This window comes from Dipteris shenzhenensis, chromosome 4 (genome assembly GCF_047967505.1).
Source record: "Dipteris shenzhenensis isolate YYH24624 ecotype China chromosome 4, Dip_SZ_1.0, whole genome shotgun sequence".
NCBI lineage: Eukaryota > Viridiplantae > Streptophyta > Polypodiopsida > Gleicheniales > Dipteridaceae > Dipteris > Dipteris shenzhenensis.
Genome location: NC_141599.1, coordinates 24,643,044 through 24,668,333, shown reverse-complemented (window position 1 = coordinate 24,668,333; position 25,290 = coordinate 24,643,044).

Below are 25,290 nucleotides of genomic sequence, written 5' to 3'. Positions count from 1 at the left end.
TTCACAAAGTAAAATTTTGATTTGGGAAGGATATTTTCACAAAGTAAACTTTTCATTTGGGAAGGATTTTTGAGCTTCGTCCAAAAACAATAGATGAAATAGGTGTTGTGTTTGATTCGCAATGATAACACATGTATTATTATGTTTTGCTAATAAGTTTAGTTGCAGCTTTAAGTTTCCATGAATCTCGGTTAAAGAGACTTGCCAAATATTCTATATCAAGCTTTACTTTCAACATGAGTTGATTGATTCAAAGGAGCTTCCAATATATTTTGTATTGTTTTGAAGGCTAGATTTTATTCGATTATCTTATCATTTACTTTTTGATTTCCTAAATGTTTCATGTTATTTTGAAGGTGAGAGTTACTTTCGATTATACACTTCTTTTCTTTGATGTTGGATCGTCCCTTTTCAACATTTGATCATTGACCAACTCATCTATACCAGCAACGTGGTCCATGGGCACATATTGTTGCAATGGGCTTCCTTCAAGTAAGGTAATCTGCTTGATGGGCCACTTTACTAGGCTGAGAGAGCCGACATCTTGCATGGAAGACCCTGAGTCACTTCCTCTAATTTGTTCTTTCTTTTCAATACCCACACCAATGCAATCGTTACCCAATAGGTCAAAGTTTATAGAGTCTCCCGGGAAAACATATAAGATCACACCTTCCCCCACGGTCTTTGTTTTGCTCTCATCCCATAAGACAACCTTTTTCTCTTTCCAAGATTCACGAATGAAATTGTCAGTTTCCAATGAAGAAACTGGCATTGCCTCAACATAAGGTCGCTCAGGCTCACTTGGTGCAGCTTCTTCAGTTACTGCATCATGTAAAGAATCACCAACATGTTTTAGAGAGCCCTTAGGCCACTTGACAATGCTCCAAATTGCCTCACCAACAAGCACTGCATCCATAGTGGGAAATGGCAAGAGCATTTCACTATTGATAGACTTCTCCACTATCACCGATACATTTTCTGTCCCAATCTTCATACCACTACAGTAGGCCTCCGGATCTATTGCACACACTCCACCAATTCCAACCACTTCATTCCCCACCATCATCATGACCTTCTCCCTGCTTCTAATAGCCATCCCCTGTCATTACGATTACGGAGAATTAATTATGAACAAATTACAACCAAAGAATTTCATAAGACCATCAAACATGTCCTTCTAGAGGGGAAGAATGGCATTGGTGCAAATCTCTATAAAGCATGAATGAGTCTATACAAAATTTTCATGAAAGCATGAATTATTCCCTAAAAATTTTAGCAATTTGATAAAACTTTTTCTAAAGCATGAATTATTTTCACCATCATCATGACCTGATTCATGCATCTGATAGTAGCCATCCCCTCTCATTACGATGACAGGAAATTGATTATGAACAAACTACAACCAAAGAATTTCATAAGACCAACAAAGTTGTCCTTGTAGCGGGGGGAGAATGGCACCAGTGCCATTCTCCATGTGAATTTGGCTAACCTATGGAGAATTGCATATCCCATCTTTGAAAAGGGGAATGGCACCAGTGCCATTCTCCCCATGCATTGACTTGAGAAAAACATTTGTCTTCATAAGAGGAGAATAGACTAGTGCCATTCTTCCTTTGGAAGACAAAATTTTGACTTGGGACTTTGGCTTGAAAGAATGCCAATGGTGCCATGCTCCCTTTGCAAAGCCAAAATTTTATATTAGGACATTGCAATGGGAGAATGGCACTAAAGAATAGGAAAATGGAGAATGGCACTAATGCCATTCTCCCAATGGAATGTCCTAATTTTTTGGCTTTGTAATAGGAAAATGGAGAATGGCACTAGTGCCATTCTCCCATTGGAAAATGGAGAATGGCACTAGTGCCATTCTCCCAATGGAATGTCCTAATTTTTTGGCTTTGTAATAGGAAAATGGAGACTGGCACTAGTGCCATTCTCCCATTGGAAAATGGAGAATGGCACTGGTGCCATTCTCCCAATGGAATGTCCTAATTCAAAATTTTGGCTTCACAAAGGTAGAAGGGCACCAATGCCATTCTCCCATTGGAATTAGTGGAATTTCAATCTATAGGTTTAGTGCCATTCTCCATTGTAATAGGAAAATGGAGAATGGTACTAGGAATAGGAAAATGGAGAATGGCACTAGTGCCATTCTCCCAATGGAATGTCCTAATTCAAAATTTTGGATTCACAAAGGTAGAAGGGCACCAATGCCATTCTCCCATTGGAATTAGTGGAATGTCAATCTATAGGTTTAGTTTGTCTAGATTACCACTAGCGGAGAATGGTAGCGATGCCAATCTCATGCTGGCAACTACATAATGACATTGAAATCATCAAACTCACATGTGGAATGGAATCAAACACCACTCTCCTATGATCACAGTCTCTGCTCTATAGAGTTCATATGGATTTGTGTCAATCTCTGTGGAGAATGGCAGTGGTGCCAATCTCATACCATGAACTGAAAACATGCATAAGGAATCCTAAACTCACATGTGCATTGGCACTTTTGCCATTATCCTACTGTAGCCAATAAAATTAGTGGAATGTCAATCTATAGGTTTAGTTTGTCTAGATTACCACCAGGGGAGAATGGCAGTGAAGCCAATCTCATGCTGGCACCTACATAATGACACTGAGATCATCAAACTCACATGTGCCATTTTGACTCTGTGAAGCCAAAACTTTGAATCTAGGAGAATGGCACTAGTGCCATTTCCCCTCTGCACAGCCAAGATTTGAATCAGGAAATCACAATGGGAGAATGGCACTGGTGCCATTCCACCTTTCCAATGGGAGAATGGAGGTGGAGCAAATTTAAAAAATTTTAGCTTTGTAAAATGGGGAGATTAGAGGATGGTAGTGTGTGTGTGTGTGTGTGTGTGTGTGAATGTGGTATTCATTTGAAACCATACACTATTTTACTTCCATTTATTCATATATGTGGTAAAGTTGATCGATATTACTTTATGAAACCTAGCTCGTTATGTGAGTTTATTCACGTTAGTTTGGTTATGCTAGGTTGGTTAAGTTACAAATTTTTATGTTAGAGTATGTTTTTCTTGATCAAGGTTCAAGTAATGTAAAATTTTGCTTTTCGTATATCTCACCGTCCTTGCTGCCTTGACTCAAGAGGTAAACTTACTGCCCAATACAATATTATCCTGTACATTTCGTTGCGCTCTGTCTCTCTCTCTCTCTCTCTCTCTCTCTCTCTCTCTCTCTCTCTTTGTGTGTGGCTTTGACCTCAGCTCAGACGTGCCCCTCTGTAGGCTGAAGTGCCCTTAACTTGGCAGCTTGAATGCTTATGCTGTTTTCACACTAGAGCTGCCTAAGTCCCTCTATGGTGCATTGAATGCATCTGTGCCATGGGTTGGATGGGGCAGGCAATCTTGCCCATCCATGATGTGTGGGTGGTGCCCATGGTGCGCCTGTGAGAGTAACTCCTTTTGAATAAAGGTGCACTTGAATTATGTCCTTAATCTACTTGATCTGGACGCTTAATGTTTTAGAATTATCATCCTTAATCCCTAGCCCATCAATTTCTTAAGAAGCACTCTTTAAGGAGATCATCCTCAAGCCATTGTTGTCTTCCGTGGACGACTTCATGTTCATCTTCTCAAGCACTTCTCATTCTCTCTCTACTATGCCAAAGTAACTGATGAACTTCACAAGTGGTCATGCTTGCATTTCATTTAGTAGAAATAATTATAAAGTTTTCATAACATGTATCTTTATGGGAGTTGTATCAAGCGACAAACTAGTTAGGTTGTGTATATTAGTCTTGTCAAAGGAGGAAATTCACCTCAATAAGAATTTGGAAATATAGTAGCATATGAGTCATAACATCGCAAGGCTTATAGAAAGGCTTTGTGCACAACCAACTAGATTGTCCTAATGCAGCGGCTTAAATTTTATGGTCAAGCCATTGACAATCTCGATAAGTGCCCTTCAAATAGATTTGCCCTCTTGACACAACTAACCTTTCATTGCAACCTAGCCATAAATTGTTTAAAAAGTGCTTAATTGCACTTTTATCCTCAACATGTGGATTATAAGGAATAGTCATTATCCTCTAAGATGTATATTTACCCCTATCTTCATTTTCTAATGTAGTGTACAATTAGTCATCTTGTCCCCTCTCTCTCACCCCTATCTTTATATTAGCCCATGGTGTTCTTCTCCCCCCTATAGTGTCTCTCTCTTGTAAGCCCTTGGTTTTGTTACGCTCCAAAGCCCTCCCTCTACAACATTGCCCATCTTCACCATTTCTTTGAGTAGTATAGTTCCCATTTATATTTGAGAGCTCTAGAGCTTGATTGTAGGAGCCCCCTAGGAACTCATTTTCTTTTTGTTTGAAATTTATGTTTGATAGGATTTGTGTGTGGAATTCCCTTCTATGAGAGAGAGAGAGGTAGAGGTTTGTGAATTTGCACAAAATCTATGACTTCTACATCACTATGAGTATGTCTAGACAACATTGACTATATTTTTATGTGTTGCTCTTGAAGCTTGCATTCTAAACTCCAATGAGAACTTATTTCAAGCTAACTAGTTATTGAAGTACATTCTTATGCTCTTGAAAAGACTGTAGTTCTTGTCAAGGCCTACTACAAGAGGCTTCTAGAGCCTTGTGTGGTTTATGGAGCCCAAGTGTATACTTGAAGCTCAATGACACATCTCTAACTTCGTTACATTAAAAAAAAGTGCATAGGTAGGATATATTAAACGTGTTAAATTTGTTTTTTAACGAAATGAAAAAGGTTAAACTAATGAAGGTAAAATTTTGAAAAACCCTAGTACCTTCTCTTTCATCTCGTTGCCCTATGTTGATTGCCTCGCATGCCGTGCTACTGTGGATCTCATCATGCACGTAGCTCAAGCTAGCTCAAGCATAGTTCTCACAAGTAAATCCTACACTTTCGTCTCCACTTTCCTTGCCCCTTTGCTTTTTGGGTTCCTCCCTTTAGCTTACCTTTCTTCTGCCTTTCGCTCATCAAGCTCACCGCTCGCCGCTCGCCTGCCTTTCGCTTCATCTACTCATCGCTCGCCCTTGCTTTTCATGTCTCTTTGTTGAATACTTGCTTTTTGGTTCCTCCCTTTATCTTCCTTTCTTTTGTTTCGCTCCATCAAGCTCCGCTCGCCTTTCCTTTCGCTCATCTACTCAAGCTCGCCGCTCGTTTTAGTTCATACTCTTTGCTTTTCCAAAGATTGAAGGGATTCGCACTTCCAAAGAAGCATGAAGGATTCGCTTTTCCAAAGATTGAAGCATGAAGGATTCGCTTTTCCAAAGAATGAAGGGATTCACACTTCCAAAGATATGAACGGAATCAATTAATCCTGCATTTTGCCACCTCCAGCTTTACGCATTTGTTCATGCTGACCGTTCGCTTGAGCCTTCATGCAGGTGCTCTCTTAGACGTAATCCCCTGACAAAACTTTTGTATGCTCACTGAGATGATTAACGTAAGCTTTCAAAACTTTCGTAAGCTTTCGTAATTTGATTAACGTACGCTTTGCTCTTCTCAGATGCGGCAAGACGAGACTGCCATGTTCTCAAGGCTCTCACAAGAGTTTGAGCATAGACTCTAAGATAGGAGTGGCTATGGCGGGGAGTTGGCTATGGCGAATTTAACTATGGAAAGCTTAATAAGATATAGGAATTGGCTATGGCGAATCCAAAGGAGCGCTTCATTCCTTAAAGAATAGAAAATCAGCGCTTCGTAAGAGTCTAGGATCAAGTGCATCGAGCAGTAAGAGTCTGTCACGGGTATATCTCTCCTCTCTTTCTTTCAACCCTCTTGTTATCTTGTTGCCTCGATGGTGGAGGAGGAAGCCAAATTGCAAGAAAGAAAGCAAAAAATCCGAAAATTAAAGAGGAAGCTACTAAACTGATTGAGCGTCAATTGTGTTGTTTCCTTCCAGCTCCATCAACTTCGTAGCTCCCGTGGAGTTCAAGCTATCGAGCCGTTGGTTGCCTTCTTGCCTCAAGACTCTCCGTGTGAGCTGTGGTGAGTAAAACTCTCAGACTCTGAGACTCCTCTCCAATCCGCTTTGGAATGAATAGAAAGTGAATGAGGGAAAGGCATCAATTGAAATGAGAGAAAAGGTCTTGATTTGAAACTACTAAATAATTCAAATTTTGAAATATAGCTCTTCTCGCCATTGTGCCCTTTTGAATTTTGGATATATAGAGTGGCACTTATGCCATTCTCTCCAATATTAAATTTAAATTCAAATTCATATTGATAATTTTAATTTCAATTTGTATTTCAAATTGAAATTATTCTTTTGAAATTGTATTTCAAAACCTAAATTCTAGTTTTCAAATTTTGATTTCAAGTTAAACTTCAATCTCAATTTTGATTTTCATGATTGAATGGCAAATTTAGAGATTGAATTTCTAATTTTAAATGGAGAATGGCACCAATGCCATTCTCCAAGACCTCATAAGAAGTCCGTGAGAGTGGCACCAGTGCTCTTCCTGCCATTGTTCCCTTTTGAATTTGGATATATAGAGTGGCACATATGCCATTCTCTCCAATATTAAATTTAAATTCAAATTCAAATTATTCTGTTTGAAATTGTATTTCAAAACTGAAATTTATATCAGGACATTGCAATGGGAGAATGGCACTGGAGAATAGGAAAATGGAGAATGGCACTAGTGCCATTCTTCCAATGGAATGTCCCAATGGAATGTCCTAATTTTTTGACTTTGTAATAGGAAAATGGAGAATGGCACTAGGAATAGGAAAATGGAGAATGGCACTAGTGCCATTCTCCCATTGGAAAATGGAGAATGGCACTAGTGCCATTCTCCCAATGGAATGTCCCAATGGAATGTCCTAATTTTTTGGCTTTGTAATAGGAAAATGGAGAATGGCACTAGTGCCATTCTCCCAATGGAATGTCCTTATTCAAAATTTTGGCTTCACAAAGGTAGGAGGGCACCAATGCCATTCTCCCATTGGAATTAGTGGAATGTCAATCTATAGGTTTAGTGCCATTCTCCATTGTAATAGGAAAATGCAGAATGGCACTAGGAATAGGAAAATGGAGAATGGCACTAGTGCCATTCTCCCATTGGAAAATGGAGAATGGCACTAGTGCCATTCTCCCAATGGAATGTCCCAATGGAATGTCCTAATTTTTTGGCTTTGTAATAGGAAAATGGAGAATGACACTAGTGCCATTCTCCCATTGGAAAATGGAGAATGGCACTAGTACCATTGTCCCAATGGAATGTCCTAATTCAAAATTTTGGATTCACAAAGGTAGAAGGGCACCAATGCCATTCTCCCATTGGAATTAGTGGAATGTCAATCTATAGGTTTAGTTTTTCTAGATTACCACTAGCGGAGAATGGCAGTGATGCCAATCTCATGCTGGCAACTACATAATGACATTGAAATCATCAAACTCACATGTGGAATGGACGGACACAACTCTCCTATGATCACAGTCTCTGCTCTATAGAGTTCATATGGATTTCTGTCAATCTCTATGGAGAATGGCAATGGTGCCAATCTCATACCATGACCTGATAACATGCATAAGGAATCCTAAACTCACATGTGCATTGGCACTTTTGCCATTATCCTACTGCAGCCAATAAAATTAGTGGAATGTCAATCTATAGGTTCAGTTTGTCTAGAAAACCACTAGCGGAGAATGGCAGTGATGCCAATCTCATGCTGGCAACTACATAATGACACTGAGATCATCAAACTCACATGTGGAATAGAATAGGACACCACTCTCCTATGATCACTGGAATACCCCTCCTAGAATAGTCGGGTGAACATCTGTACAAGTGGAGAATAAAAGTGGTTCCAATCTCTTATTAGGCCCTAAGAAATGGCATTGAGAAGCCTAAACTCACATGTGCATTCTTCTATGTAGTGATCACTGTCTCCGCTGTGCAAAGATCATATGGAATTGTGTCAATCTCTGCGATCATCAAACTCACATGTGGAATGGAATAGGACACCACTCTCCTATGATCACTGGAATACCCCTCCTAGAATAGTAGGGTAAACATTTGTACAAGTGGAGAATGGCAGTGGTGCCAATCTCTTATTAGGCCCTAAGAAATGGCATTGAGAACCCTAAACTCACATGTGCAGAGATCACATGGAATTGTGTCAATCTCTGTGGAGAATGCCACCAGTGGAGAATGGCAGTGGTGCCAATCTCACATGTGCATTGGCACTTTTGCCATTATCCTACTGCCATTCTCCGCTAGTGGTAATGTGCATGATTCTTCTATGTAGTGGAATGTCAATCTATAGGTTTAGTTTGTCTAGACAACCACTAGTGGAAAATGGCAGTGATGCCAAACTCATGGTGGCACCTACATAATGACACTCAGATCATCAAACTCACATGTGGATTGGAATCGGACACCACTCTCCTATGATGATTGGAATACCCCACCTAGAATAGTAGGGTAAACATTTGTACAAGTGGAGAATCGCAGTGGTGCCAATCTCTTATTAGGGCCTAAGAAATGGCATTGAGAAGCCTAAACTCACATGTGCATCCTTCTATGTAGTCATCACTGTCTCCGCTGTGTAGAGATCATATGGAATTAAGTCAATCTCTGTGGAGAATGCCAGCAGTGGAGAATGGCAGTGGTGCCAATCTCATACCATGACCTGAAAACATGCACAAGGAATCCTAAACTCACATGTGCATTGGCACTTTTGCCATTATCCTACTGCAGCCAATAAAATTAGTGGAATGTCAATCTATAGGTTCAGTTTGTCTAGACTACTACTAGCGGAAAATGGCAGTGGTGCCAATCTCATGCTTGCAACTACATAATGACACTGAGATCATCAAACTTACATGTGGAATGGAATAGGACACCACTCTCCTATGATCACTGGAATACCCCTCCTAGAATAGTAGGCTAAACATTTGTACAAGTGGAGAATGGCAGTGGTGCCAATCTCTTATTAGGCCCTAAGAAGTGGCATTGAGAAGCCTAAACTCCCATGTGCAGAGATCATATGGAATTGTGTCAATCTCTATATGTAGAGATCATATGGAATTGTGTCAATCTCTATGGAGAATGCCACCAGTGGAGAATGGTAGTGGTGCCAATCTCATAACATGACCTGCAAACATGCACAAGGAATCCTAAACTCACATGTGCATTATTCTATGTAGAGATCACTGTCTTCACTGTGTAGAGATCATATGGAATTGTGTCAATCTCTGAGTTCATCAAACTCACATGTGGATTGGAATCGGACACCACTCTCCTATGATCATTGGAATACGCCTCCTAGAATAGTAGGGTGAACATTTGTACAAGTGGAGAATGCAGTGGTGCCAATCTCTTATTAGGCCCTAAGAAATGGCATTGAGAAGCCTAAACTCACATGCTCATTCTTCTATGTAGTGATCACTGTCTCCGATGTGTAGAGATCATATGGAATTGTGTCAATCTCTGTGGAGAATGCCACCAGTGGAGAAAGGTAGTGGTGCCAATCTCATAACATGACCTGCAAACATGCACAAGGAATCCTAAACTCACATGTGCATTCTTCTATGTAGAGATCACTATCTCCGCTGTGTAGAGATCATATGGAATTGTGTCAATCTCTGAGTTCATCAAACTCACATGTGGATTGGAATCGGACACCACTCTCCTATGATCATTGGAATACCCCTCCTAGAATAGTAGGGTGAACATTTGTACAAGTGGAGAATGGCAGTGGTGCCACTCTCTTATTAGGCCCTAAGAAATGGCATTGAGAAGTTTAAACTCACATGCTCATTCTTCTATGTAGTGATCACTGTCTCCGCTATGTAGAGATCATATGGAATTGTGTCAATCTCTTATTAGGCCTTGGAATGTCAATCTATAGGTTTAGTTTGTCTAGACAACCACCACTAGTGGAGAATGGCAGTGATGCCAAACTCATGGTGGCACCTACATAATGATACTAAGATCATCAGACTCACATGTGGATTGGAATCGGACACCACTCTCCTATGATCATTGGAATACCCCTCCTAGAATAGTACGAAAAGCATTTGTACAAGAGAATGGTAGTGGTGCCAATCTCTTAATTAGGCCCTAAGAAATGGCATTGAGAAGCCTAAACTCACATGTGCATTCTTCTATGTAGTGGTCACTGTCTCCGCTATGTAGAGATCATATGGAATTGTGTTAATCTCTGTGGAGAATGCCAACAGTGGAGAATGGTAGTGGTGCCAATCTCATACCATAACTTGAAAACATGCACAAGGAATCCTAAACTCACATGTGCATTCTTCTATGTAGTGATCACTGTCTCCACTGTGTAGAGATCATATGGAATTGTGTCAATCTCTGTGGATTGGAATCGGACACCACTCTCCTATGATCACTGGAAAACCCCTACTAGATAGGGTAAACATTTGTACAAATGAAGAATGGCAGTGGTGCCAATCTCTGATTGGCCCTAAGAAATGTCATTGAGAAGCCTAAACTCACATGTGCAGAGATCATATGGAATTGTGCCAATCTCTGTGGAGAATGCCATCAGTGGAGAATGGTAGTGGTGCCAATCTCATACCATGACTTGAAAACATGCACAAGGAATCCTAAACTCACATGTGCATTGGCACTTTTGCCATTCTCCGCTAGTGGTAATGTGCATTCTTCTATGTAGTGATCACTCTCTCCGCTGTGTAGAGATCATATGGATTTGTGTCAATCTCTGTGGAGAATGCCACCAGTGGAGAATGGCTGTGGTGCCAATCTCATACCATGACCTAAAAACATGCACAAGGAATCCTAAACTCACATGTGCATTCTTCAATGTAGTGGAATGTCAATCTATAGGTTCAGTTTATCTAGATTACCACTAGCGGAGAATGGCAGTGATGCCAATCTCATGCTTGCAACTACACTATGACACTGAGATCATCAAACTCACATGTGGAATGGAATAGGAGCAAGCTATTTCGCATCGTGATGACTACATGTGCCTTATTGTAAATGGCATGGATCAAAATACAACAACATTGCCTCGTTTGGTTGCCACTCCACCTAAATTACAAGGAAAGCACTTTCTAAAGACACATCTATGTGGAGTATTAGTGCATGGAATTAAGTTCTTTGCAGATATATGGATTGATTCCTTGCATCTACATGATACCAATCAAGTTGTAACATCTATTATGTACATGCAAAAAAATGTCACCTACCACTGATTTTGAGAATACAAGCTAATAATTGTTGGTGAGAAAATAAGAATGTACTCATGTTTGCATTCTGCTCCATGCTAGTTGCTCATCGAATCTTCAATGAGGTTGAATGTGGAATTTTGTATGTTGGGCATACACATGAGGAGATCAATCAGGTTTTTAGCATAGTCTCAAGAGAGCTTAAATGCAAGGATGTGGAGACAATAGATGACTTGGTAAAAAGATGTGGCAAGCAAGTTGGTGGTCATAAGGAAAGTACAATATGTGAGAGGCTTGAAAGAATGTATGATTGGAAGAGCTTCATTCTACCTTTCATACAAACGGGTGGTGATGCATTGACAGGTCATACCAATCCACACTACTTTCGTTTTTTCTTTAAAATGAAAATCCCGTAATGCAATGGCAACATTATTCTCATGATACAAAATGGGAACCTGAAGAACCTTACAATCTCCTAACTTCAATTCCCAGTAAGGAAAGGTATCCAACATGGGCTCCTATACAAGAATTCAATGAGAGGTCTAACTATGAAATAGAAGGATTAAAAGCATTTATTACATTCAAAGAGGAAATGTTTCGGAGATATCCTGATTCGAAGCCTACTTGGAGAGAACACACTACCACTGTAATAAACAAGACACGAAAATTAATAAAGGACCTTGAGAGAATGCGAGGCTCAAAGGATATCAAGGAAGAATGCAATATGTTTTGGCCAAATGTTCATAACGATTTGCGCCCACTTCCAGTCTTTGAAAATGAATTTGTATCATTACTACCACATCCATATTGTGGACCAAAGAAGAGAGAGTTTATGCCACAAGTAGATATAGAGGTCGATTGTTTTATTGTGGTTCGGCCATCGGATGATGAATATGAGAATGTGAAGTTTAGGGTTACAAAAGTAGCTGATGTGCAAAGAGATGATCAAGGGAGAGCTACAACATTTACAGCAGTATGGTACATTGAGCCAAAGGGCGGGAAGGAGAATATGGATAACAACACATTGTATACTAATTGTATAATGAAGGAGTGGGTCCCAAATGATGAAACGGTTTCACAAGTTTCGATGAAGACAATCATAGTGTCTTGGCATTCAAGGGCAAAGAAATCAAAGAAGCACATGGGATATGAGGTAGAAGGAAAAATAAAAACACCACAGCAAAGTATTTTGCATATACACGAATTTTTAAGGATGCTCGCCATGGAGGAAGTAGAAGGAGACAACGCAAATGAAGAATGTCCATGATTAAAGTGAAGTATTGAAGAAGGATTTTATTTGGGTACTAGGCAAGAATCCAATTGACAATTATAATCAGCGTCATCACCTCCTATGTCAAATGAGAGTCAAAATATGCACTAGATGTCACCCAAGGGTCAAGGCTTGGCAAGACAATAGGGAGTTAATGTAGATGGCACCTGGCAAGGGACTGTCACATTGAGCAATAAGACAATGGGGAGTCAATGCACCCAAGGGGCAAGGCTTGGCAAGACAAGTGGGAGGTAATGCAAATGGCACCTGGCAAGGGACTGTCATATTGAGCAATAAGATAATGGGGAGTCAAATTATGCAGATGGCATGAATTGAGGCTCTTTAAGAGCAACAATTTAAATTGTAAACATATGTTCAATCTATATCATTTTATACAAAGACTCCAGCTGAGAGCAACATCTCTCAATGTAAACATATAATGATATCTATAATTGCTATTATAATTCTTTGGTTCAATACAAAACTTGGGTCGTATGGCATCATGTCTTTTTTCTATTTATTAAAATTTTTAAAAATTTTGTGCATATTGCGAGTGACAATGTTATTTACATGAAATATTTAAGTCTCCTTTCATGGATTTATAAATTTATCACATCAAGGAGAAATATTAAAAATAATTAAATTAACAAATAACTTAGGTATAGCTAGAATTTCTAAAATAGGATTATTTCAAATTCTTGCATGTTGGTGCAAAAGTATAGATTGAAAAAACAAGATTTTTATGTGAATATGATAGTGCCACAAAGTGAACTTTTTATTTGGGAAAAAATTTTTCACAAAGTAAAATTTTGATTTGGGAAGGATATTTTCACAAAGTAAACTTTTCATTTGGGAAGGATTTTTGAGCTTCGTCCAAAAACAATAGATGAAATAGGTGTTGTGTTTGATTCGCAATGATAACACATGTATTATTATGTTTTGCTAATAAGTTTAGTTGCAGCTTTAAGTTTCCATGAATCTCGGTTAAAGAGACTTGCCAAATATTCTATATCAAGCTTTACTTTCAACATGAGTTGATTGATTCAAAGGAGCTTCCAATATATTTTGTATTGTTTTGAAGGCTAGATTTTATTCGATTATCTTATCATTTACTTTTTGATTTCCTAAATGTTTCATGTTATTTTGAAGGTGAGAGTTACTTTCGATTATACACTTCTTTTCTTTGATGTTGGATCGTCCCTTTTCAACATTTGATCATTGACCAACTCATCTATACCAGCAACGTGGTCCATGGGCACATATTGTTGCAATGGGCTTCCTTCAAGTAAGGTAATCTGCTTGATGGGCCACTTTACTAGGCTGAGAGAGCCGACATCTTGCATGGAAGACCCTGAGTCACTTCCTCTAATTTGTTCTTTCTTTTCAATACCAACACCAATGCAATCGTTACCCAATAGGTCAAAGTTTATAGAGTCTCCCGGGAAAACATATAAGATCACACCTTCCCCCACGGTCTTTGTTTTGCTCTCATCCCATAAGACAACCTTTTTCTCTTTCCAAGATTCACGAATGAAATTGTCAGTTTCCAATGAAGAAACTGGCATTGCCTCAACATAAGGTCGCTCAGGCTCACTTGGTGCAGCTTCTTCAGTTACTGCATCATGTAAAGAATCACCAACATGTTTTAGAGAGCCCTTAGGCCACTTGACAATGCTCCAAATTGCCTCACCAACAAGCACTGCATCCATAGTGGGAAATGGCAAGAGCATTTCACTATTGATAGACTTCTCCACTATCACCGATACATTTTCTGTCCCAATCTTCATACCACTACAGTAGGCCTCCTGATCTATTGCACACACTCCACCAATTCCAACCACTTCATTCCCCACCATCATCATGACCTTCTCCCCGCTTCTAATAGCCATCCCCTGTCATTACGATTACGGAGAATTAATTATGAACAAATTACAACCAAAGAATTTCATAAGACCATCAAACATGTCCTTCTAGAGGGGAAGAATGGCATTGGTGCAAATCTCTATAAAGCATGAATGAGTCTATACAAAATTTTCATGAAAGCATGAATTATTCCCTAAAAATTTTAGCAATTTGATAAAACTTTTTCTAAAGCATGAATTATTTTCACCATCATCATGACCTGATTCATGCATCTGATAGTAGCCATCCCCTCTCATTACGATGACAGGAAATTGATTATGAACAAACTACAACCAAAGAATTTCATAAGACCAACAAAGTTGTCCTTGTAGCGGGGGGAGAATGGCACCAGTGCCATTCTCCATGTGAATTTGGCTAACCTATGGAGAATTGCATATCCCATCTTTGAAAAGGGGAATGGCACCAGTGCCATTCTCCCCATGCATTGACTTGAGAAAAACATTTGTCTTCATAAGAGGAGAATAGACTAGTGCCCTTCTTCCTTTGGAAGACAAAATTTTGACTTGGGACTTTGGCTTGAAAGAATGCCAATGGTGCCATGCTCCCTTTGCAAAGCCAAAATTTTATATTAGGACATTGCAATGGGAGAATGGCACTAAAGAATAGGAAAATGGAGAATGGCACTAGTGCCATTCTCCCAATGGAATGTCCTAATTTTTTGGCTTTGTAATAGGAAAATGGAGAATGGCACTAGGAATAGGAAAATGGAGAATGGCACTAGTGCCATTCTCCCAATGGAATGTCCTAATTTTTTGGCTTTGTAATAGGAAAATGGAGACTGGCACTAGTGCCATTCTCCCATTGGAAAATGGAGAATGGCACTGGTGCCATTCTCCCAATGGAATGTCCTAATTCAAAATTTTGGCTTCACAAAGGTAGAAGGGCACCAATGCCATTCTCCCATTGGAATTAGTGGAATTTCAATCTATAGGTTTAGTGCCATTCTCCATTGTAATAGGAAAATGGAGAATGGTACTAGGAATAGGAAAATGGAGAATGGCACTAGTGCCATTCTCCCAATGGAATGTCCTAATTCAAAATTTTGGATTCACAAAGGTAGAAGGGCACCAATGGCATTCTCCCATTGGAATTAGTGGAATGTCAATCTATAGGTTTAGTTTGTCTAGATTACCACTAGCGGAGAATGGTAGTGATGCCAATCTCATGCTGGCAACTACATAATGACATTGAAATCATCAAACTCACATGTGGAATGGAATCAAACACCACTCTCCTATGATCACAGTCTCTGCTCTATAGAGTTCATATGGATTTGTGTCAATCTCTGTGGAGAATGGCAGTGGTGCCAATCTCATACCATGAACTGAAAACATGCATAAGGAATCCTAAACTCACATGTGCATTGGCACTTTTGCCATTATCCTACTGTAGCCAATAAAATTAGTGGAATGTCAATCTATAGGTTTAGTTTGTCTAGATTACCACCAGGGGAGAATGGCAGTGAAGCCAATCTCATGCTGGCACCTACATAATGACACTGAGATCATCAAACTCACATGTGCCATTTTGACTCTGTGAAGCCAAAACTTTGAATCTAGGAGAATGGCACTAGTGCCATTTCCCCTCTGCACAGCCAAGATTTGAATCAGGAAATCACAATGGGAGAATGGCACTGGTGCCATTCCACCTTTCCAATGGGAGAATGGAGGTGGAGCAAATTTAAAAAATTTTAGCTTTGTAAAATGGGGAGATTAGAGGATGGTAGTGTGTGTGTGTGTGTGTGTGTGTGTGTGTGAATGTGGTATTCATTTGAAACCATACACTATTTTACTTCCATTTATTCATATATGTGGTAAAGTTGATCGATATTACTTTATGAAACCTAGCTCGTTATGTGAGTTTATTCACGTTAGTTTGGTTATGCTAGGTTGGTTAAGTTACAAATTTTTATGTTAGAGTATGTTTTTCTTGATCAAGGTTCAAGTAATGTAAAATTTTGCTTTTCGTATATCTCACCGTCCTTGCTGCCTTGACTCAAGAGGTAAACTTACTGCCCAATACAATATTATCCTGTACATTTCGTTGCGCTCTGTCTCTCTCTCTCTCTCTCTCTCTCTGTCTCTCTCTCTCTCTCTCTCTCTCTCTTTGTGTGTGGCTTTGACCTCAGCTCAGACGTGCCCCTCTGTAGGCTGAAGTGCCCTTAACTTGGCAGCTTGAATGCTTATGCTGTTTTCACACTAGAGCTACCTAAGTCCCTCTATGGTGCATTGAATGCATCTGTGCCATGGGTTGGATGGGGCAGGCAATCTTGCCCATCCATGATGTGTGGGTGGTGCCCATGGTGCGCCTGTGAGAGTAACTCCTTTTGAATAAAGGTGCACTTGAATTATGTCCTTAATCTACTTGATCTGGACGCTTAATGTTTTAGAATTATCATCCTTAATCCCTAGCCCATCAATTTCTTAAGAAGCACTCTTTAAGGAGATCATCCTCAAGCCATTGTTGTCTTCCGTGGACGACTTCATGTTCATCTTCTCAAGCACTTCTCATTCTCTCTCTACTATGCCAAAGTAACTGATGAACTTCACAAGTGGTCATGCTTGCATTTCATTTAGTAGAAATAATTATAAAGTTTTCATAACATGTATCTTTATGGGAGTTGTATCAAGCGACAAACTAGTTAGGTTGTGTATATTAGTCTTGTCAAAGGAGGAAGTTCACCTCAATAAGAATTTGGAAATATAGTAGCATATGAGTCATAACATCGCAAGGCTTATAGAAAGGCTTTGTGCACAACCAACTAGATTGTCCTAATGCAGCGGCTTAAATTTTATGGTCAAGCCATTGACAATCTCGATAACTGCCCTTCAAATAGATTTGCCCTCTTGACACAGCTAACCTTTCATTGCAACCTAGCCATAAATTGTTTAAAAAGTGCTTAATTGCACTTTTATCCTCAACATGTGGATTATAAGGAATAGTCATTATCCACTAAGATGTATATTTACCCCTATCTTCATTTTCTAATGTAGTGTACAATTAGTCATCTTGTCCCCTCTCTCTCACCCCTATCTTTATATTAGCCCATGGTGTTCTTCTCCCCCCTATAGTGTCTCTCTCTTGTAAGCCCTTGGTTTTGTTATGCTCCAAAGCCCTCCCTCTACAACATTGCCCATCTTCACCATTTCTTTGAGTAGTATAGTTCCCATTTATATTTGAGAGCTCTAGAGCTTGATTGTAGGAACCCCCTAGGAACTCATTTTCTTGTTGTTTGAAATTTATGTTTGATAGGATTTGTGTGTGGAATTCCCTTCTATGAGAGAGAGAGAGGTAGAGGTTTGTGAATTTGCACAAAATCTATGACTTCTACATCACTATGAGTATGTCTAGACAACATTGACTATATTTTTATGTGTTGCTCTTGAAGCTTGCATTCTAAACTCCAATGAGAACTTATTTCAAGCTAACTAGTTATTGAAGTACATTCTTATGCTCTTGAAAAGACTGTAGTTCTTGTCAAGGCCTATTACAAGAGGCTTCTAGAGCCTTGTGTGGTTTATGGAGCCCAAGTGTATACTTGAAGCTCAATGACACATCTCTAACTTCATTACATTAAAAAAAAGTGCATAGGTAGGATATATTAAACGTGTTAAATTTGTTTTTTAACGAAATGAAAAAGGTTAAACTAATGAAGGTAAAAATTTGAAAAACCCTAGTACCTTCTCTTTCATCTCGTTGCCCTATGTTGATTGCCTCGCATGCCGTGCTACTGTGGAACATAGCTCAAGCTAGCTCAAGCACAGTTCTCACAAGTAAATCCTGCACTTTCGTCTCCACTTTCCTTGCCCCTTTGCTTTTTGGGTTCCTCCCTTTAGCTTACCTTTCTTCTGCCTTTCGCTCATCAAGCTCACCGCTCGCCGCTCGCCTGCCTTTCGCTTCATCTACTCGTCGCTCGCCCTTGCTTTTCATGTCTCTTTGTTGAATACTTGCTTTTTGGTTCCTCCCTTTATCTTCCTTTCTTTTGTTTCGCTCCATCAAGCTCCGCTCGCCTTGCCTTTCACTCATCTACTCAAGCTCGTCGCTCGTTTTAATTCATACTCTTTGCTTTTCCAAAGATTGAAGGGATTCGCACTTCCAAAGAAGCATGAAGGATTCGCTTTTCCAAAGATTGAAGCATGAAGGATTCGCTTTTCCAAAGAATGAAGGGATTCGCACTTCCAAAGATATGAACGGAATCAATTAATCCTGCATTTTGCCACCTCCAGCTTTACGCATTTGTTCATGCTGACCGTTGGCTTGAGCCTTCATGCAAGTGCTCTCTTAGACGTAATCCCCTGACAAAACTTTTGTATGCTCACTGAGATGATTAACGTAAGCTTTCAAAACTTTCGTAAGCTTTCGTAATTTGATTAACATACGCTTTGCTCTTCTCAGATGCGGCAAGAAGGTGTTCGACGAGACTGCCATGTTCTCAAGGCTCTCACAAGAGTTTGAGCATAGACTCTAAGATAGGAGTGGCTATGGCGGGGAGTTGGCTATGGCGAATTTAACTATGGAAAGCTTAATAAGATATAGGAATTGGCTATGGCGAATCCAAAGGAGCACTTCATTCCTTAAAGAATAGAAAATCAGCGCTTCGTAAGAGTCTAGGATCAAGTGCATCGAGCAGTAAGATTCTGTCACGGGTATATCTCTCCTCTCTTTCTTTCAACCCGCTTGTTATCTTGTTGCCTCGATGGTGGAGGAGGAAGCCAAATTGCAAGAAAGAAAGCAAAAAATCCGAAAATTAAAGAGGAAGCTACTAAACTGATTGAGCGTCAATTGTGTTGTTTCCTTCCAGCTCCATCAACTTCGCAGCTCTGGTGGAGTTCAAGCTATCGAGCCGTTGGTTGCCTTCTTGCCTCAAGACTCTCCGTGTGAGCTGTGGTGAGTAAAACTCTCAAACTCTGAGACTCCTCTCCAATCCGCTTTGGAATGAATAGAAAGTGAATGAGGGAAAGGCATCAATTGAAATGAGAGAAAAGGTCTTGATTTGAAACTACTAAATAATTCAAATTTTGAAATATAGCTCTTCTCGCCATTGTGCCCTTTTGAATTTTGGATATATAGAGTGGCACTTATGCCATTCTCTCCAATATTAAATTTAAATTCAAATTCATATTGATAATTTTAATTTCAATTTATATTTCAAATTGAAATTATTCTTTTGAAATTGTATTTCAAAACCTAAATTCTAGTTTTCAAATTTTGATTTCAAGTTAAACTTCAATCTCAATTTTGATTTTCATGATTGAATGGCAAATTTAGAGATTGAATTTCTAATTTTAAATGGAGAATGGCACCAATGCCATTCTCCAAGACCTCATAAGAAGTCCGTGAGAGTGGCACCAGTGCTCTTCCCGCCATTGTTCCCTTTTGAATTTGGATATATAGAGTGGCACATATGCCATTCTCTCCAATATTAAATTTAAATTCAAATTCAAATTATTCTGTTTGAAATTGTATTTCAAAACCGAAATTTATATCAGGACATTGCAATGGGAGAATGGCACTGGAGAATAGGAAAATGGAGAATGGCACTAGTGCCATTCTTCCAATGGAATGTCCTAATTTTTTGACTTTGTAATAGGAAAATGGAGAATGGCACTAGGAATAGGAAAATGGAGAATGGCACTAGTGCCATTCTCCCATTGGAAAATGGAGAATGGCACTAGTGCCATTCTCCCAATGGAATGTCCTAATTTTTTGGCTTTGTAATAGGAAAATGGAGATTGGCGCTAGTGCCATTCTCCCATTGGAAAATGGAGAATGGCACTAGTGCCATTCTCCTAATGGAATGTCCTTATTCAAAATTTTGGCTTCACAAAGGTAGGAGGGCACCAATGCCATTCTCCCATTGGAATTAGTGGAATGTCAATCTATAGGTTTAGTGCCATTCTCCATTGTAATAGGAAAATGGAGAATGGCACTAGGAATAGGAAAATGGAGAATGGCACTAGTGCCATTCTCCCATTGGAAAATAGAGAATGGCACTAGTGCCATTCTCCCAATGGAATGTCCCAATGGAATGTCCTAATTTTTTGGCTTTGTAATAGGAAAATGGAGAATGACACTAGTGCCATTCTCCCATTGGAAAATGGAGAATGGCACTAGTACCATTCTCCCAATGGAATGTCCTAATTCAAAATTTTCGATTCACAAAGGTAGAAGGGCACCAATGCCATTCTCCCATTGGAATTAGTGGAATGTCAATCTATAGGTTTAGTTTTTCTAGATTACCACCAGCGGAGAATCGCAGTGATGCCAATCTCATGCTGGCAACTACATAATGACACTGAAATCATCAAACTCACATGTGGAATGGAATCGGACACCACTCTCCTATGATCACAGTCTCTGCTCTATAGAGTTCATATAGATTTCTGTCAATCTCTATGGAGAATGGCAATGGTGCCAATCTCATACCATGACCTGATAACATGCATAAGGAATCCTAAACTCACATGTGCATTGGCACTTTTGCCATTATCCTACTGCAGCCAATAAAATTAGTGGAATGTCAATCTATAGGTTCAGTTTGTCTAGAAAACCACTAGCGGAGAATGGCAGTGATGCCAATCTCATGCTGGCAACTACATAATGATACTGAGATCATCAAACTCACATGTGGAATGGAATAGGACACCACTCTCCTATGATCACTGGAATACCCCTCCTAGAATAGTAGGGTGAACATCTATACAAGTGGAGAATAAAAGTGGTTCCAATCTCTTATTAGGCCCTAAGAAATGGCATTGAGAAGCCTAAACTCACATGTGCATTCTTCTATGTAGTGATCACTGTCTCCACTGTGCAAAGATCATATGGAATTGTGTCAATCTCTGCGATCATCAAACTCACATGTGGAATGGAATAGGATACCACTCTCCTATGATCAGTGGAATACCCCTCCTAGAATAGTAGGGTAAACATTTGTACAAGTGGAGAATGGCAGTGGTGCCAATCTCTTATTAGGCCCTAAGAAATGGCATTGAGAACCCTAAACTCACATGTGCAGAGATCACGTGGAATTGTGTCAATCTCTGTGGAGAATGCCACCAGTGGAGAATGGCAGTGGTGCCAATCTCACATGTGCATTGGCACTTTTGCCATTATCCTACTGCCATTCTCCGCTAGTGGTAATGTGCATTCTTCTATGTAGTGGAATGTCAATCTATAGGTTTAGTTTGTCTAGACAACCACTAGTGGAAAATGGCAGTGATGCCAAACTCATGGTGGCACCTACATAATGACACTGAGATCATCAAACTCACATGTGGATTGGAATCGGACACCACTCTCCTATGATGATTGGAATACCCCACCTAGAATAGTAGGGTAAACATTTGTACAAGTGGAGAATCGCAGTGGTGCCAATCTCTTATTAGGGCCTAAGAAATGGCATTGAGAAGCCTAAACTCACATGTGCATCCTTCTATGTAGTCATCACTGTCTCCGCTGTGTAGAGATCATATGGAATTAAGTCAATCTCTATGGAGAATGCCACCAGTGGAGAATGGCAGTGGTGCCAATCTCATACCATGACCTGAAAACATGCACAAGGAATCCTAAACTCACATGTGCATTGGCACTTTTGCCATTATCCTACTGCAGCCAATAAAATTAGTGGAATGTCAATCTATAGGTTCAGTTTGTCTAGACTACTACTAGCGGAGAATGGCAGTGGTGCCAATCTCATGCTTGCAACTACATAATGACACTGAGATCATCAAACTTACATGTGGAATGGAATAGGACACCACTCTCCTATGACCATTGGAATACCCCTCCTAGAATAGTAGGCTAAACATTTGTACAAGTGGAGAATGGCAGTGGTGCCAATCTCTTATTAGGCCCTAAGAAGTGGCATTGAAAAGCCTAAACTCACATGTGCAGAGATCATATGGAATTGTGTCAATCTCTATGGAGAATGGCAGTGGTGCCAATCTCGTACCATGACCTAAAAACATATAAAGGAATCCTAAACTCACATGTGCATTCTTCTATGTAGTGGTGCCAATCTCATACCTTGACCTGAAAACATGCACAAGGAATCCTAAACTCACATGTGCATTGGCACTTTTGCCATTATCCTAGTACCATTGTCCGCTAGTGGTAATGTGCATTCTTCTATGTAGTGATCACTGTCTCTGCTATGTAGAGATCATATGGAATTTTGTCAATCTCTATGGAGAATGCCACCAGTGGAGAATGGTAGTGGTGCCAATCTCATAACATGACCTGCAAACATGCACAAGGAATCCTAAACTCACATGTGCATTCTTCTATGTAGAGATCACTGTCTTCACTGTGTAGAGATCATATGGAATTGTGTCAATCTCTGAGTTCATCAAACTCACATGTGGATTGGAATCGGACACCACTCTCCTACGATCATTGGAATACCCCTCCTAGAATAGTAGGGTGAACATTTGTACAAGTGGAGAATGCAGTGGTGCCAATCTCTTATTAGGCCCTAAGAAATGGCATTGAGAAGCCTAAACTCACATGCTCATTCTTCTATGTAGTGATCACTGTCTCCGATGTGTAGAGATCATATGGAATTGTGTCAATCTCTATGGAGAATGCCACCAGTGGAGAATGGTAGTGGTGCCAATAGTGGAGAATGGCAGTGATGCCAAACTCATGGTGGCACCTACATAATGATACTAAGATCATCAGCAGACTCACATGTGGATTGGAATCGGACACCACTCTCCTATGATCATTGGAATACCCCTCCTAGAATAGTACGAAAAGCATTTGTACAAGAGAATGGTAGTGGTGCCAATCTCTTAATTAGGCCCTAAGAAATGGCATTGAGAAGCCTAAACTCACATGTGCATTCTTCTATGTAGTGGTCACTGTCTCCGCTGTGTAGAGATCATATGGAATTGTGTTAATCTCTGTGGAGAATGCCAACAGTGGAGAATGGTAGTGGTGCCAATCTCATACCATAACTTGAAAACATGCACAAGGAATCCTAAACTCACATGTGCATTCTTCTATGTAGTGATCACTGTCTCCGCTGTGTAGAGATCATATGGAATTGTGTCAATCTCTGAGGATTGGAATCGGACACCACTCTCCTATGATCACTGGAAAACCCCTACTAGAATAGTAGGGTAAACATTTGTACAAGTGAAGAATGGCAGTGGTGCCAATCTCTTATTAGGCTCTAAGAAATGTCATTGACAAGCCTAAACTCACATGTGCAGAGATCATATGGAATTGTGCCAATCTCTGTGGAGAATGCCATCAGTGGAGAATGGTAGTGGTACCAATCTCATACCATGACTTGAAAACATGCACAAGGAATCCTAAACTCACATGTGCATTGGCACTTTTGCCATTATCCTACTGCCATTCTCTGCTAGTGGTAATGTGCATTCTTCTATGTAGTGATCACTCTCTCCGCTGTGTAGAGATCATATGGATTTGTGTCAATCTCTGTGGAGAATGCCACCAGTGGAGAATGGCTGTGCTGCCAATCTCATACCATGACCTGAAAACATGCACAAGGAATCCTAAACTCACATGTGCATTGGCACTTTTGCCATTATCCTACTGCCATTCTCCGCTAGTGGTAATGTGCATTCTTCAATGTAGTGGAATGTCAATCTATAGGTTCAGTTTGTCTAGATTACCACTAGCGGAGAATGGCAGTGATGCCAATCTCATGCTTGCAACTACATTATGACACTGAGATCATCAAACTCACATGTGGAATGGAATAGGACACCACTCTCCTATGATCAGTGGAATACCCCTCCTAGAATAGTAGGGTAAAATTTGTACAAGTGGAGAATGGCAGTGGTGCCAATCTCTTATTAGGCCCTAAGAAATGGCATTGAGAAGCCTAAACTCACATGTGCAGAGATCACATGGAATTGTGTCAGTCTCTGTGGAGAATGCCACCAGTGGAGAATGGCAGTGGTGCCAATCTCACATGTGCATTGGCACTTTTGCCATTATCCTACTGCCATTCTCTACTAGTGGTATTGTGCATTCTTCTATGTAGTGGAATGTCAATCTATAGGTTTAGTTTGTCTAGACAACCACTAGTGGAAAATGGCAGTGATGCCAAACTCATGGTGGCACCTACATAATGACACTGAGATCATCAGAGTCACATGTGGATTGGAGTCGGACACCACTCTCCTATGATGATTGGAATACCCCTCCTAGAATAGTAGGGTAAACATTTGTACAAGTGGAGAATGGTAGTGGTGCCAATCTCTTATTAGGGCCTAAGAAATGGCATTGAGAAGCCTAAACTCACATGTGCATCCTTCTATGTAGTCATCACTGTCTCCACTGTGTAGAGATCATATGGAATTAAGTCAATCTCTGTGGAGAATGCCACCAGTGGAGAATGGCAGTGGTGCCAATCTCATACCATGACCTGAAAACATGCACAAGGAATCCTAAACTCACATGTGCATTGGCACTTTTGCCATTATCCTACTGCAGCCAATAAAATTAGTGGAATGTCTATCTATAGGTACAGTTTGTCTAGACTACTACTAGCGGAGAATGGCAGTGGTGCCAATCTCATGCTTGCAACTATGTAATGACACTGAGATCATCAAACTCACATGTGGAATGGAATAGGACACCACTCTCCTATGATCAGTGGAATACCCCTCCTAGAATAGTAGGCTAACCATTTGTACAAGTGGAGAATGGCAGTGGTGCCAATCTCTTATTAGGCCCTAAGAAAAGGCATTGAGAAGCCTAAACTCACGTGTGCAGAGATCATATGGAATTGTGTCAATCTCTGTGGAGAATGCCACCAATGGCGAATGGCAGTGGTGCCAATCTCATACCATGACCTGAAAACATATAAAGGAATCCTAAACTCACATGTGCATTCTTCTATGTAGTGATCACTGTCTCCGCTATGT